Source organism: Balaenoptera acutorostrata, chromosome 16 (genome assembly GCF_949987535.1).
Source record: "Balaenoptera acutorostrata chromosome 16, mBalAcu1.1, whole genome shotgun sequence".
Classification (NCBI taxonomy): Eukaryota; Metazoa; Chordata; class Mammalia; order Artiodactyla; family Balaenopteridae; genus Balaenoptera; species Balaenoptera acutorostrata.
This window is the reverse complement of record NC_080079.1, coordinates 52,796,655-52,812,870: the sequence shown is the minus strand read 5'-3', so window position 1 is coordinate 52,812,870 and position 16,216 is coordinate 52,796,655. Positions and strand designations below refer to the sequence as shown.

General features: G+C 40.8%; 1 protein-coding gene across 10 annotated transcripts in view; it reads left to right on the top strand.

Moving 5' to 3' along the window:
• Positions 1-1,286: 1,286 nt before the first annotated feature.
• CCSER2 (coiled-coil serine rich protein 2) overlaps positions 1,287-16,216 on the top strand; it is a 150,451-nt gene continuing 135,521 nt past the window's right edge. For all 10 annotated transcript variants that reach the window (XR_009005608.1, XM_057530571.1, XM_057530570.1 and 7 more), the window contains exon 1: positions 1,287-1,497. The gene's annotated coding sequence lies outside the window, so the exon portion shown is untranslated. The remainder of the gene's footprint in view (positions 1,498-16,216) is intronic.

Here is a 16,216-nt window from a genome sequence, read left to right as displayed (position 1 = left end):
CAGATTCTTAACCACTGCGCCACCAGGGAAGCCAGAGGAGACATTTCTTGTACCACCTCTCAATTTAGCTGATGGCATAAACCCCAAAGAGCATGTTAGTAACTGCATTTCTTGAAGGATGTTCTTGAGGGGTGTGTTCAAGTGTTCAGTCTGGTGTTTGCCTAATGACCTGACTTAATCCAAAGATAAATCGTGGAGTGTTTAGTTCTAGTCTTTCTCTACATTTTAAACATACATCTTATCATCCAAGAAATTCAATCATTAACTTTATGGGTTGATTTTAAACATGACACTATTTTCCAAATATAAAAGTATATTATTAAGAGAAATCTGGTTCTACAAATCAGGCATGCCCCTTCATATCAGTCTGGTAATTTCCACTCCCTTTCCTCTTGGAGTATCACTGATCTGGAGGCATGAAAGAAGTGGGTATTTCTCAAGAAATCCTCAAAGTTATTTACTGCAGTGGAGGTGTTGATAAGCGTGGCCCACAAGGATTTCAGGTAAGTCTATTGCCAGACAGGGGAACCTCCAGGGCTTTTACATCCAGCTAGACCAGGGAGGCCTCCAGGGGCAAGGGCACTCAACAAGCCAAGCCATCAAGGAAGAAAGGAGAGGAAGAGAAGGCCTATGGCTGATGGAAGTCCCAGAGGGCAGGAGGACCTGGCTTCCGGCAAAAGAAACCCAGATTGATTATGTCGTGAAGCTGTTTCCACTCTCAGCACTCCGGTGTGCCTATTTCTTCCCCTCAGTCTCAGTAAGATCCTGCAGAGTGTTGGTTCTGGCATTACCCAGAGCAAGCACCGGAGGGCAGAAAACAGGGATGGACCTGAAAACACAAAATGTTAGATCTGTCCACTTCACCGAAATGTGGGAGAGGAGCCCATGTCAGTCCCAAAACTCAGACTGCTCCTAACTTTTCGGGGTCAGGAGGTTTAGTTGACAGGTTTGACCGCGGTCAAGAGGCAAATGTTGGTCCAGGAGGCCGGCTATAGGTGGGTCAGCCACCAGGCTGGCGTCACAAGTTGGGCGCAGGAAAGGCCTGAGTCAGGGGGCAGAGAGGCAAAGTCAGTGGAAGGGGGCGGGTCCTGAAGTGGGGGCGTACCCTGGGAAAGGCTGGCGAGAGGGCGGGGGCGGTGCCAGAAATGGGCCGAAGCCGGAGTCAGGCGGCGGGGGCGGGCCCAAAGGCGGTGCCTAACCGCGTGAGGCTCGCGCCTGCGCATGGCGTCCCGGGGGGGGCGGGTTTGCGCGCGCGCGGTTCGCGGGCCCCGGAGGGCGGAGTCCAGGCGGGCGCCGGCTGAGGGAGGGGGTGCGGTGGCTCTGGAGTCCAGCGCTCTCTGAGGCCGTGGACGTGATGCTGGCTGCTGTGGGTCGGGCGGCTGGGCCAGCGGGGATGTGACGGGCGGGCCCTCGCCTCACCTGCCGTCCTTTGGCCTGTAGGTCGCTGGGCGACCCGCAGCCGGGCCGCGGCTGAGGAGGCAGCGCGACCTCCGCACGGTGAGAGCCGGGGTCGGGGCGGGAGCAGGGGCCGGAGTCGGGGCGGGGCGAGCGCCCGCGGCAGCCCTGGGCAGGGGGCGCGGTCCGGGGCCCAGGTCCGGGCTCCCGGGATAGGGCCGTGGCGTCCTCCGGCCTCCTGCCCTCCGGAGCGACCCTCTGGAGTCTCCGCGAGCCGCCTGAGGCCAGGCAGGCGTGGAGCGGGGAGGTCGGGCGCCCCTCGCCCCTGGGGCTGTGACAGGCATATCGGGGCCCGTGGGCCGCTGCGGCTGCGGCCCTCTCTCTCTCAAGGAGAAATCAGGGCGAGGCTGAGATATCCAGTGATTTCAGAGCCAGGATGCTAGTGAGGGATGATAGGGAAAGTACCAAGTACCGGGGTGCCCCAAATGACTGTGGGTTTTTTTTTTTCAATTTTAATTACTGGACCCAAACAAAGACACACCCTAAACACATCCTGAGAGAAAACTTTGGTGGACCACACCGTTGCCATAGGTTCAGATGCTTCTTCTCTCTCCTTTTTAGGCATCTGCTGTTTTTATACATATATATATTTTTTAATGCACCTACTTTTTTTTGTCAGGCAAAGGGAGAATGACTCCTTTGAGGGAGCATTTGACGGCTAAGCTTGAGTTTGAATTTCAATAATTGCAAATTCATCTTTGTGGGCTACCCTGCCAGTTAGGCTTGCTGTTCCTAGACTAGGCCTGAACAGTGTGGAAATTACTGATGCAGGGACTCTTCGTAGTCCCAGATTGGAATGTCTGTGTTTCACTCCCATTGGTGAGATAAATGGAGCTTAGGCTTTCCAAAATAACCTTTTGAAAGGCATTTCTTTTCTCCCTTTTTTTCCTGAGCATTAAAATATTAATGGAACCTATTAATTTTGCCAGTTTTTTTTTTTTCTTCTTAAGCATCATCTTTTAGACTAGTTTTAAAGAGAGTTTGGTTGTGGCACCTCTTCTTCAACCAAAAGGCATTTAAGATACTCGCCTTCTGCAAAAGATAGTCACAAAAAAACATGTCTTATCTGTAATTAATATATGTATTATAAGGATTTAAACATTCCTGAATGTTTTGCCTGAAGTCAGTCTTAGATGTTATTACTGTTTGCCTCTCTAGTTTATTACTTAGTATCTTTATTATTTTCTTATTTGCTTGTTTTCTTTAGTGTTCTCAACAACACTGATGTCAAATAATCTTTAGGTAAACACACACTTTCTTGAACCCTTTAGCTGTAATTCATACTGTTTTACTTCAGTGTTGTATTAATACGCCATAGTAAGAAACTGCTAGAAGCCATCCTGAACAGCAGGAACTCTCCATTTAAAAAAACACAACAAGGCAATTTATTGTATCTTTTCACATCCAGACCTGCATTCTCCGTTTGTTGTCTTGACTCAACTTTGATTGGGGAAGAAGGGGGGACTTTGATTTCATGTTTAAAAGTCCGGCAGTGACTCTTCATAATCTGTATTTGATAAAAAGTCAGAGTCCTTCACGATTTCTCGTACTTGTCTTTGTTTCTCATTTCATCTTCTACCATTTTGCCTGCCCTCTCTGAACAAAGACTACTTAGAGTTCTCTGAAGATGTCATCTTCCTTTGTGGTTTTACACTGTTGCCTCTATTGAGAATTCTCCATCTAGTAAACAACTTGCCCTTCAAGATCTGACCAAATTATCACCTCTGAATCTTGTCCAGACATCTCACTTATCTTCACTGATCCATTAGTACATTGTACATTCTGCAGTTAGTATTTGTCAGTTGGTAGTTAATGATTTGTTAATATGTCTGTGTCCACCAGACTTTTGGGCTTCTTAAGGGAAGGGACCTTTGCAACTCTAACACATGCTGTTTTATGGCACAGGTGCTCACAAACTGTTTACTGAATGAACTTTTGAGGAATGCTCCTAATCTTGAATATAGTTTGTAGGTAAAGTATGTTAACTACCTCTTTCCACGTTAGAAAACTTAGAAGAGGTGACTGCACAAGGTACTTTAAAATTTCCAAGAATAAAGTCAAAATTGTTGTTGCTGGTTAGGAATGAAACCCCACTTATGACAGAAAAAAACCAATATGTTTTATGACAGAAGAATAAAAAGAATATGGCCAGTAAGTATTGCTGTTTCTTTAATTTAGGACTTTAAGACAAAGAAATTTGCCCAAGGTCATGCAGGTAGAAGAGGACAGAGCTGGGATACAATCCAGGTCTTTTGACCATCTGGGTCCTTGCCCCCAGTTTCCTACTTCTAAGTCTTGTTTTATAATCAGACTGGGAGGTTTTGGAGAGTTGGACGTATATTGGTTAAGGGGGTCTATTAGTAGAATATTGAACTTGAAAGAATTCATAGATTATTTGTTTCAACTTTAAAAATTTTACCCATTAAACGACTGAAACCCCGAAGGGCAAGAAACTTACTTGAAGTTTCTCAGAGTCACTTGTATCCCACATCTCCTGATGTCACACTTGTGTATTTTTCATTATTCCATGGTGCTTTGGGGGAAAATGAGGAAGTTGTCAATTTTCAGAGGGAGAGCAAATCAGCTTCCACTTTCAATCTCTTTGGCTGCTTAGCTGCCTGCTGCTTCTAGGGTCTTAGAGCCCTTGAAGCTAAGAAACATGATGATTCATTTGAGGATATAGGAGAAACCTAACCTCCACTATTCATTCGTCTGGGGTTTTTGACCTCATTGCTGGGCAGAGTGCCCCATAATAAGTGGCTTCTGCTCACCATATGGAGACCCCCACATACAGTTACATTTTGATGGTAAAATGAGATTTAATAAAATAAGGTTACAGCTGGCTAATAGCATGGCTAAAATTACATGTATGGCTAGTCTGTATGTGAGAAGAGCCTATCTGATTACTTCTATGTGATAGGTTTCTTGGAAAAGAAAAATTGTGGTTTTATGCCTTTGAAAAGTTAGTTTTGAAATGTGTACTTCCTATGGGAGGCCTGATCAATTCCAACAGACAACTTAATGGTCAAAGAAATAAGGAAAAAAAAAACAACTTAAAATATTCTTTTATTCATTTCTCATCATATATACATGATTTTGTACTGTAATCATAGCATAAATATAGTTCAGTATTTGCCTTCATATTTAATGTTTTCTTACTGCTATAGTTTTTATATATTTAAATTATTATACAGTGTTACAGTGAGTTGATTTATTTACTTATTTATAATTATTGGACATCTATGCTGCTTCCCATTTTTCATGGGATGCAGTTAACATGGAGATGTCCTTTGTTTTGCTTCTTTCCTTTAGGCTAAAGCCCCAGCAGGGGGAATTATAAGGTCAAAAGGTATGAAGGTTTTTGTCACTTTTGAAAGCTATTGCTAGGTTTGTTTCTGAAAGGTAGTAATTTTTTTTTTTACTGCTTCCAGCAGTTTGGTTGACCAGTTTTATCTTTTACTTTTACAGGCTTTTGTTTTTAACTTTTTTTTTTCAAATGGTTATAAGGGTACCTGCTGTCTAAGATCACTATTCACAACAGAAAAGGAAGTGCAATATTTCTCTCATTTTATTTTCTCCTTTGTATGAATTGTTTGTCCTTTGCCCATAAATTTACTGGACTCCTCTTACCAATTTTCATTAGTACCTAGCATCATAAATATATTATTCTCTTGAAATATGTTTGTGATCTGTTTTATTTTTGTTATTTTTATTGTTGTAGACTTTGCAGTTTAAAAATTATTAAAATCATTGACAACAACAACAAAAAAAACCAAAAAAAATCATTGACAAAATTTTTTGTGTGTGATTTCATCTTTTGATTGTGAGGTCTAAGAACAAATGTCACTCTACCATCTGATGCATATTTTTATTTTCTTAAGCTACTACAGTTCTTTTTGTTATATGTATATATCTTTAACAATATATGCAATTGAGATTGCATTTAATTTTTGTGGATTTTATACTATAGAGAATCACGTTCTTATAAATATCTAAGTGAGTTTCCATTGGTAAACTGCTTCCTGCCTTTTTTCTTCTTGAACTTGAATAGGAAACAAAAGGAAACTAACCTAGTTTTTTTTTATAAATGGGTACTTGTTTTTTAATAAATTATAGTAAATTTAGGCAAAAATTTCATGAAAGCAGTTTTTGGTTAATTGAAGTTTTTGTTGTTTCCGGATTAACTAGAAGATCACTTCTGATTTAACTTTTATTGTTAATCATTCTAAAATGTACGAAAATAAAACCTTGGTTATCTTCTTCCTTTGGGAGTACATTCTAGATAGATGAGACAACCCTGGTGTAGTAATTAACATTGACTGAGTGCTGGGTACTTTGCTGGTACTTGGATAGAATTTCTTACTTAATCCTCATAACAACCCTAAGATGTAGGTTCTTTTCATATCCTCATTTTGCAAATGAGAAAGAGAGGTAAGGTGACCCGCCAAAGGTAACACAGCTAGGAAGCATCGGAACTAGAACTCAAACAGCCTGCTTTTAAAGGGCTCTATTTGAAAAGTATATTATATTACCTTATTTTCTCTGCTAAGGATTTGAATTTTATCTCTTAGGTACTGGAAAAATATTAGATGTTTCAAAGCAAGGGGATGATATAGTATGTTACATCTTTTAGGGAGATGGCTGATGTGGCATAGTGGAAATATATTGAATTGTGTTTCTGATAGGAAGTGGTTGAAATAGGTCGAATGAGAAATGAAGCCTAAACTGCAAGTTGGAAGTGGAGATCAGGGGTATTATGGAAAGCTATGGGGCTTAGTAACTGATAAGAGAGTGGGAAGCTGGAGTGTTGATTTGGACGTTATTGAGTGGGGTAATGACAGATGAATATGCGCTCACAGCACTTTGTTATATTTCTTTCATAGCATTGACTGTGATTTATTGTACGTAACTTAGTGACACATCGACCTCCCCCACTGGGTTATGTACTTGTCAAGGACAGGGACTGAGTAGAAAGCACGAGCTAATACAGGATGAGCTAATTCAGGAAGATGGCAAGAGACTGAACTGGGGGTAGGAGACACCAAATCACCAAAATCAAAAAGTGGCTGGAGGAAGAGAAGCTCTAGAGAGTGACAGTTGTCAGGGAGAAGGGGGAAGAGCCATCAGTGCAGGATTAGAAGAGGAGCCTTAAGGAGAGGGAAGTATTAGCACAGAAGTAAACACGGAATGCCACCTCACGCTACAAACAGTTTTGGTTCGTGTGCCCTACTGTGATTTGCTGATGGCCAGTGGCTGTATGGCGTTAAATCATCTTTCCTTTGTTACTGACCTTCCCCCCACCCCGCATCCCCCCATTTCTCATAGTATCCTGTGCCCTCTTTTAGCTTCTACCATCTTCTTGCTACAGGGGCTGTTGCTGGGGCGTGACTCAGCCTATAGAGAGCAACGAATCAGAACGCTCCTTTTTAAGTGAATTGACCAATCAAGAGTAGGATAGGTGTAATCTCTGAGTTTTTAGCTCTTCTCTGCTGAGTTGATCGCCTTTGAGGGCCCCCCAAGTTACCTCTCTGACTTCTAATTGGTTATTTTGAGATTTGGAGCAATTGGGAAGCCAGTGAATTCTTAAAGCCTGCATCCATGAAAGTGAAAGATTTTCACCTTTCCCATGTTGATCAGTAAGTTAGTTTGAAAATATTTAGATCATCTTTGAGGATTGTTGATCTTAAAAATGCCCCAGGACCATCATTCCAAATAATTAAGAATCTCTCTTCTCTTTGTATAGTTCTGTCATTATCTAAGGTGTGGGAATTTGTTTTAAATTTTAAATTTCCTTGGTCAGTTCGTAACTTCATGTCTGTTTTTCCAAGAGTCACTTAGAAAAGGAATTTGGGCATGATTTCTTCTGCTACCTTTTGCTTCAGAGCATCGTTATCCTTCACTGTCTGTGTTGTCCTTCCTTGTATTCATCTGCCCAGTTTCTTCTGTACTTGCTAAGTAGAATAGGAAGGGGGAAAAGAGAAAAAACATGGGTAATTATTCCTCTCCCCCGCTTTTCCATGGTTGTTACCACTCTTCCCTCCCCCATTACTGCTCTCAGCTGTCCATTTTGGCATGGTCTCCTGCCCCATCTCTTCAATTCTATGTATGGTAATGGGAGATGCAAGACAGCTCTTTAGCTGAGGAATGCTGGATTTCTCAGGGTTTTGGTTCTTCTGTGATCTCTGTTTTGGTGTCATATTGAAGAGCCCAGGTGACATCTTGTATCTTAACAGATGCTTTCTATTCCCTGGCAATCTACCTCTCTGTAAAATGGGAAAAAATAAATCCAGGTCCTGTTTCTTTGAATTCTCTCTCTCTCTCTCTCTCTCTCTCCCCCTCTCCCCCCCCCCCACACCCCCTCCCCCCATATCAAGATACCACAATCTCTTGATGACAGATACCCTAGTGCATACACTAGAGAAAATGAAGATAGGCAGACACCGGAAGGTACTTTGAATTGTTGTTGTCATTACATTAATGATATTTGGTTGCAGCCTGAGTGCTTTGGGGAAATTTGAGAGCTTTCTCTGACCATTATGTCTTGGCAGCCAGTGTTAGGGTTGGGAGTTACAATTTTCTCAGAAGACCATACCTTAGAAAAGCAGGGACTATTCATAACAGCTATTTAAGTGTGTAGAATGGGTCTGGTAATATTTTGGTCTAACTTGGTAGGCCAGCTTACAGGAAACATATCCAGGTGGTATTTCTTTACAGGGAATAGGGAGGCAGGGATGGCCATTTCTTCTTCTTTCTTTTATTTTTATTTAAACATTTTATCTCAAGCTTATTTTCTTTATTTTAAGATAGTCTGGACTTGTCAGCCCTTATTTATTATTGGCATCAGCTAGACTTGTAGACTTGGCCATTGTTGTGGCCACTTTTGCAGTTGATGTTTTTTTCACTACTTGAGGATTTCTACACTGTAAGTTTCCTCAACCCAGGCTTTGAGACCAGATCCTGAATCTGGATTTTCCTCATTCATGCCATCTTTCCATTCAACAAATACCAGCTGGGCACTTGCTAGTAATGGTGCAGTGAAGAAAACACATTTTCTGACCTTGTGGAACTTATATTCTAATAATAAGATACAGAAAATAAACAAGTATGTATGCAATATGTCAGCTATTATACTGCTGTGGAAAAAAACAAAGCAGAGGGCTTCCCTGGTGGCGCATTGGTTAAGAATCTGCCTGCCAATGCAGGGGACACGGGTTCGAGCCCTGGTCTGGGAAGATCCCACATGCCGCGGAGCAGCTAAGCCCGTGAGCCACAACTACTGAGCCTGCGCGTCTGGAGCCTGTGCTCCGCAACGGGAGAGGCCGCGACAGTGAGAGGCCCGCGCACCGCGATGAAGAGTGGCCCCAGCTCGCCACAGCTGGAGAAAGCCCTCCCACAGAAACGAAGACCCAACACAGCCATAAATAAATAAATAAATAAATAAATTTTAAAAAACCCCAACAAAGCAGAGTAAGGTGGAAAGAACACACGGGGGATGCTGCAGTGATCAATGGTGAGCAGAGATGTGGAAGAAGTGAGGTTGTGATCTAATTTGTACAGATATTAGGGGAGAGCATTTGAGGAAGATGGAATAAGAGTGCAGGTGTCTATTGTCTGAAGCATGCTTGTCCTGTTTGAGGAGTGATAAGTAGATCATTGGAGGCCTTGTGAGGAATGATTGGTGGAAGATGAGGCCAGAGAGGTGGGTGAGGGGGCCGAAGGGATGGTAGTGGGAGTGCAAAATAGATCATATATGGCCTTACAGGCCAGTAGAACTTCTTGGCTTTTACCCTGAAAGTGGGAAGCCATTGATGGATTTTGACTTGTTTTAAATAGACCTTTCCACTGCTGTGTAGAGAATGTCATAGGCGGGGCATAATGAGATAATTCAGCAGGCTCCAGCAATAATGCCAGGTGGGAGATGATAGCGATTTTAGGCAGGGTTAGGAGAAGTGCTCACAGTACATTTTGAAGGCAGAGCCAACAGAATTTGATGGTGGATTGGATGTGGGTTGTAGGTTTTGACCTGAACAACTGAAAGAATGGAGTTGCCATTTACCGGGATGGGGAAGACTGCAGGAGAAGCAGGTTTTAGGAGGAACTAATGCCTTCAATTTTGGATATGTTAGCAGTCCAAGTGGAGATACTGCCTAGACAGCTGGGTATACATGAGTCTGCATTTCACTTCAGAGGAGGGGCTGGGGATATAAATTTCCAGTCATTGGCATAGAGATAGTATTTAATACCATTAGAACTGATTAAGATAATCTAGGAAGTGAGTGTGACTGGAGAAGTCAGAGACTTTGCCTTGGGGTCCTCTAATGAGAGAGAGGGACCTGGAGAGAGAGTTAGTGCTAGAGCTAAAAAATGAGAGTAAGAAGCACCCTCCAAAGGAGGAAAATTAAGAGTGAGTGGTTATCTCTGAAGCCAAGTGAAATGTTTTTTAAGAAGGGGGAAGTGAGTGATCAGTTGTGTTGGCTGCAGTTAAATCGAGGACTAAGATGTGACTTAGATTTAACAATATGAAAATCATTGGTGGGAATTCCTTGGAGGTCCAGTGGTTAGGACTCTGCACTTCCACTCACTGCAGGGGGCATGGGTCCCTGGTCAGGGAACGAGGATCCCTCATTCCTCGTGGTGCAACCAAAAAATAAAAAAAAAGGAAAATCATTGGTGACCTTAAGTTGTTCATGGTGGATTAATGGAGATGAAAACTTGATTGGAGAAGGTTTAAGAGGGACCTGTAGGAGAGAAATTGGAGACAGCCAGTTTTTTCAAGGAGTTTCAACTGAAACAGGAAAAACGGTGATAGCTGGAGGCGATGTGGAGTCAAGGAATTTTAATTTTTTTAAAAGATGGGTGCTTTTCTAGTATATTTGTAGCCGATGGAATGACCCAGTAGAGAGAAAAAAAATTACAGGAGCTATTTCTTTGAAAAATAAATGAAATTAATTTTATCCTTATCTGTGACCCTAAGGTCTGTCATTATCATATATGTGTCCTTATGTACTGACCTATTTTTTTTTCAAATGAAGACAGTGGCTAGTGGAGATAGGTATTAAAGAACATCTCTTCCCCCCAATTTGGTGAATTTTCATCAGTTCAAAACTGTAGTTTTTATATGTGGGTAACAAAATTTTTAATGAATTATTAGAAATCTGTTAAATAATCTTTGTTGTTGTTATTGACCAGTTTTTCTCTGGTAACTTTTATCATAATGTTAACTGATTATCATTCTCAGTAGTTTTGCACAGTGCTAGTAGCCATGTGGTAGGTTCTAAATTTGGATTTGGTAATCTCTGCCTGCTATGGTAGTTTTATTATGAAGTACCTTTTTTAAAAAGAAAAAAAATTTTTTTAAATAAAAATAACCTTTTAAATTAAAGTATAGATGAAGTACTTTTAAGGGGAAAATTTGGTGGCCACTGTTTTTCCCTTTTTTTTTTTTAATGTCCCTGATAGTACTTTTACTGTAATTGCTTCTGATTATTGAGTTATTATCGGAGATGAGTTCTGAAACTCATGGTTCAAAGCCCATATTACAGTTACAGCACTTTATGTGCCTCTTTCTGTGGTTCATTTATGTTTGAGTAGGTAGTTGTCAATATTTAGTGCTGGAGCATTATTGCATTTGCTTCTTAATCTTCTTCTTCAGTTTTCCTCGAGATTTTCTTCCCTTAGCCACTGCTACTGACTTTTGGATTTCTGAAACAAGTTTTGTTATTGCTTAAAAATCTTCTGTGGCTCTGCCCTGTTTTTTGCTTTTCCATCTCCTGTCTGCACTTGCACTCTGCTTTAGGGGATTTGCAGTGCTCCTTAGGGCATTCTAATGCACATCTGATGTTTCTTACCACAGGACTATAGGATAAGGGTCAAATTCCTTATCAGTGTACAGAAAGTCTTCTATGAGCTGTGCCATGACATCTCTGTCATGTTTCCATGAAGATGAGAAACTCTTTTTGACATCTCCATGCTTTTGCACATACTATTCCTTTTGTTCCAGAATACCATTCAGCTTCTTAGCTATCTTGTTAAATCACTTCATCTTTTAAAAAGCCCAACATAGGTGTCTCCTCTTCCAGGACAGCTTCTAGGTCTATTTTCATCATGCCTCCTCTACCCATCCTCCATTATATTCTCTGTTCTGTGTTACCTGTGTTTCTTTACCTTTTTCAGTGACTTTGTTGTAGTATTTGCTGTATGTTACTTTATTTGCTTTGTGTCTGGTCCCCCTTGTCCCAATGCAAACTGATAGTCACTCAATAAATATTTTTGAATGAATGAATAAATAAAGCAAGTAATTATTTAGTATTGACCCCTTTTTTTTGTTTTTTTTTAACAAATTTATTTTATTTATTTTTAGCTGCGTTGGGTCTTCGTTGCTGCGGGCGGGCTTTCTCTATGCTGCGCGTGGGCTTTAGGTGTGGTGAGTGGGCGCTACTCTTTGTTGCGGTGCATGGGCTTCTTACTGCAGTTGCTTCTCTTGTTACGGAACATGGGCTCTAGGTTTGTGGGCTCAGTAGTTGTGGCTGTCGGGCTCTAGAGCACAGGCTCAGTAGTTGTGGCGCACGGGCTTAGTTGCTCTGTGGCATGTGGGATCTTCCCGTACCAGGGCTCGAACCCATGTCCCCTGCATTGGCAGGCGGATTTTTAACCACTCTACCACCAGGGAAGCCCTATTGACCCAGTTTTGATTGACCTATTTGGTTGGGCTTTTACATCAATTTAATTTTTACAGAATATGCAAGTAAGCAATTCAGATAGTATTCTTAAAGATAGAGTCATACCCCCAAAGTGTCTTAGGAAATTGGTATTTTGTTAAATATTTGTTCTTATGAGCAAATAATAAGATTTGTTGATGATTTCATGATATATCTCAAAATTGTCTTTTTTGTTTGAATATCTGAATGCAGTTTACCCTTGAACAACACAAGTTTGAACTGCATGGGTCCATTTATGTGTGGAATTTTTTCAAGAGTAGATACTATAGTACTACAGGATCTTAGCTGGTGAGATCTGGATGCAGAGGGACCAAGTATAGGGAGGACTTACTGTAAGTTGTACTTAGATTTTTGGCTGCATGGAGGGTTGGCACCCCTAATCCATATGTTTTTTTTTTTCTTCTGTGGTTTCATTTTTTGCCGTTTGATATTTCTATTTGAATGTTGTCCTTAGACACTTCTCATCCTAAACATATTTTAAACTCATTCCCTAAACTTGATCTTAACTTCTCCATTAGTGTTTTCTATATTACCGTCTTGTAGTCACTTAGGTTTCTCTGCTGTAACTTTAAGTTCCACTTCTATACTTTATCATTACTGAGTTCTATTGTAATTCAACAAAATTTTTTTTGCCTCTTCCTGTTTTCCTGTTTTGTTAGTTCTAGTAATGAGAGGCCGAATAAGAGAGGGTTCCAGTCCACAAATGATTATGATGCAATGTGATGAGTACAATAATATGATTATTTTAAAAAATTTATTTTATTTATTTTGTTTCTGGCTGCGTTGGGTCTTCGTAGCTGTGCGCGGGCCTTCTCTAGTTGCGGTGAGTGGGGGCTACTCTTCGTTGCAGTGCACGAGCTTCTCATTGTGGTGGCTTCTCTTGTTGCAGAGCACGGGCTCTAGGCATGCGGGCTTCAGTAGTTGCAATCAGCGGGCTCAGTAGTTGTGGCTCGCGGGCTCTAGAGTGCAGGTTCAGTAGTTGTGGTGCACGGGCTCAGCTGCTCCGCAGCATGTGGGATCTCCCCAGACCGGGGCTTGAACCTGTGTCCCCTGCATTGGCGGATGGACTCCCAACCACTGTGCCACCAGGGAAGCCCTATGATTATTATTATACTCCAGTCCACAGATGATTATGGTGCAATGTGATGAGTATAATAATATAGTAATAGTGGAATATCTAGGACACCCTGGGATTAGAGAATATCTCTCCTTCATGTATCTCTTAATTCTTACTTTGTCTACTGCCAGCCTCTTTCAGGCCCTCATTACTATGTTTAGATAATTTTAAGACTGCTTAATAGCTTGTAACTCTCTTGTCATTCCAGTTCATCGTGAATGTTGTCACCAGGGTAGTTGTTTCAAAAAGAAAAAAGAAAAGCTACTTGTCTTTCTTCTTCCTCACAGAATAAGATCTAAAATAGAATAAAATCTTGAATGCAAAGTCTTTGGCCCAGACTTCCTTTCTTGTCTTCTGCTACATGAACTTTCCATTCCAGCAAAACTCTTCTACATTCTGTTCCAAATACACTTCGCCAAATACACTTCACACTCCTCCTTTTTTGTTTCCTTATCCCAACAGTGTTTTTATTACTCTTGCTTCCTCTACTTGTTGAAATTGTATTAACCTTGGACATAGTTCCTAATTGTTAAATCCTGAGTGAACCATTTAGCTGATCGTGCCCATGTTCTTGACACCCTCTTTTTCTTGGCTTCCATGATATCACTCTCTCCTGTTTCTCTTTCTTACCTATTCTTTCTCAGCTATCATTACTAACTCCTGTCCCTTAATGTTCATGTTTTCCAAGGTTTCAGCCTGACTTTTTTTTCTTCATTGTTATGCTTTCTTGAACACATTATTTTTTGTTATCTCATATCTGTGTTCTTTTATTCACCCTAGTTTCTCTCTTGAGCATTCCAATCCTTAAGTTTGCTATTTAGAATGCCTACCTGATAGTTCAGCAGAAAACCTGAAATATAAAACATCAAAAATTAGTACGTGGTCTTCTCCAGACTTATGTATTCACTTCATTTCCTGCCATGGTTAGTGATGCTTCCCGTCACTCAGTTACCCAAATTATGAACCTGAGAATCATCTTGACTTCTGTTCATTTTCCTTTGCCTGTCAAGTTCTGCTGATGGAGCTTTTCCTTCTCCATTCCCCTTATTGTTTCCTTGGGCCAGGCTCTAATATCCTGAGTAGACCATTGTAAAAAAACCCTTTGAAAGTAATTCTTCTGCTTGGTCCTGGATATTCTACAGGAAATGCATATTGGTTGTATCCAGTAGGAATGTCAAAGGCAAAATAATTTTGGATCTGCCACCCTAGAATAGTGCTTGAACCATTAAAGGTCAATTTCCTAAATATCTCTGTTAGGTGATATTTTTAAGAATTAGTTTATGCTTTTTACAAGAAATTTGCTTAGGAGTTAAGAATATGATTTGTAAGGATTAGTGGGGAAAAGCAAGAAAAGATACATGGATAAGTCCCAGAAATGCTCTTATAGGACACTTTCTTAATGAGCTAGAAAAGAGATTAAAACTTTGAAAGTAACACTTGGTGCTTTGTGTCCAAATGCCAGTTAAAGAGCAATTAAGTATAAACCCTGCTTTCCACTTACACCAAACCACCCAAGGATCTGTGACCATACTACTATCTTTCAGGACTCCTTACCAGTCTTGGTACCATACTACCCCCTTGGCTCAAAATGCCCACTCACCCACCTTGGTCCACCTTGGGAACTCTCTCTGAAGACTTTTTCCTTTCTTAACTTAACCCTTAAGCAGGAAGATCTTGAGGCTGTGAATAGATGAAAATAGGAGCTTTAGTGTGGGGAATTGTAAGCTAATATATTTGAGTAGTACCTTGAAGAGATGCTGTTTAACTGCCAGTTAATACCCAGAAGAGACTCCTGATATCATTGTTGCATGTTCCTGGAAGATGCGGGCCTAATATGCTGATGCTGCAGATGTGGTAACATAATCCCTGTATCTCTACATCATCAAATATGATTCATAAGCACAAGTTGTTTAGTATTGAGTCGCCATTTTCTGAACCCAGATATAGTCATAGAAGAGCTCTTTAGTTTCTTGAATTTTGTCTTGGTTTGCTAACAGATTTTGTAAAATTTTGTAGAATTTGTCTTGCTTGTTACACTTAAAGAAGTCCAAATTTGCAGAAGAAAGTATTTTAAAATTTGATCCTTTATATTCTGGATGATTTACCACATATTTCAAAATAATTGGATTTTACATGTTGTGAATATTTTGCAAAAGTATTAAGTGTATTTTTATTAGCCTTTGCTGTTGCTGCATTGTTGATCTTTATTTACTTTTCTGATAAATGTAGAGTTTATGAGGTTGGCACTATATCTCACCTGGAAATTACCTTGGAAAATCTATTTGAGCATTCTGTATTGTAGCATTTTGAAGTTTAGAGTGGGGTGTGTGTATCATTTTGGCTTATATTGTTCTGCCTAGGGACCTCCCTTGTGGAGGAGGTAAGAAAGAAAGGAAAAAGTCTTCAGAGAGAGTTCCCAAGGTGGACCAAGGTGGGTGAGTGGGCATTTTGAGCCATGGGGGTAGTATGGTACCAAGACTGGTAAGGAGTCCTGAAAGATCATAGTATGGTCACAGATCTTTGGGTGGTTTATAAGTGGAAGGCAGGGTTTATTGGGTAGTTGTGGGAGAGAGCTGCTGCAAAGGAGTAAAAGCCAGATTTTGAAGGCTTTTGTAATCTTAGCTGCATTTTCTTACTGTCTGTGTGGCTATGGACATATCATGTGATTTTTCCAAGTTTCATTTTGCTTAAATCTGGAAAATAAGAATAATGAAAATATCTACAGTGTAGGATCGTTGTGAGATTTAAATGAGGTAATGCAGGTACCTGGCATACAACTTCTCAGCAGCTGTCACCTGCTGTTGTTAGTACTGTTTTAAGGTGCTTGTTCTTTGGAGGACCACTGAAGGATTTTAAATTGAAGAGTGACATGATCAGATTTATGATTTTAAATACCAACTCTGGGAAAACTATAGGGATGAATTGA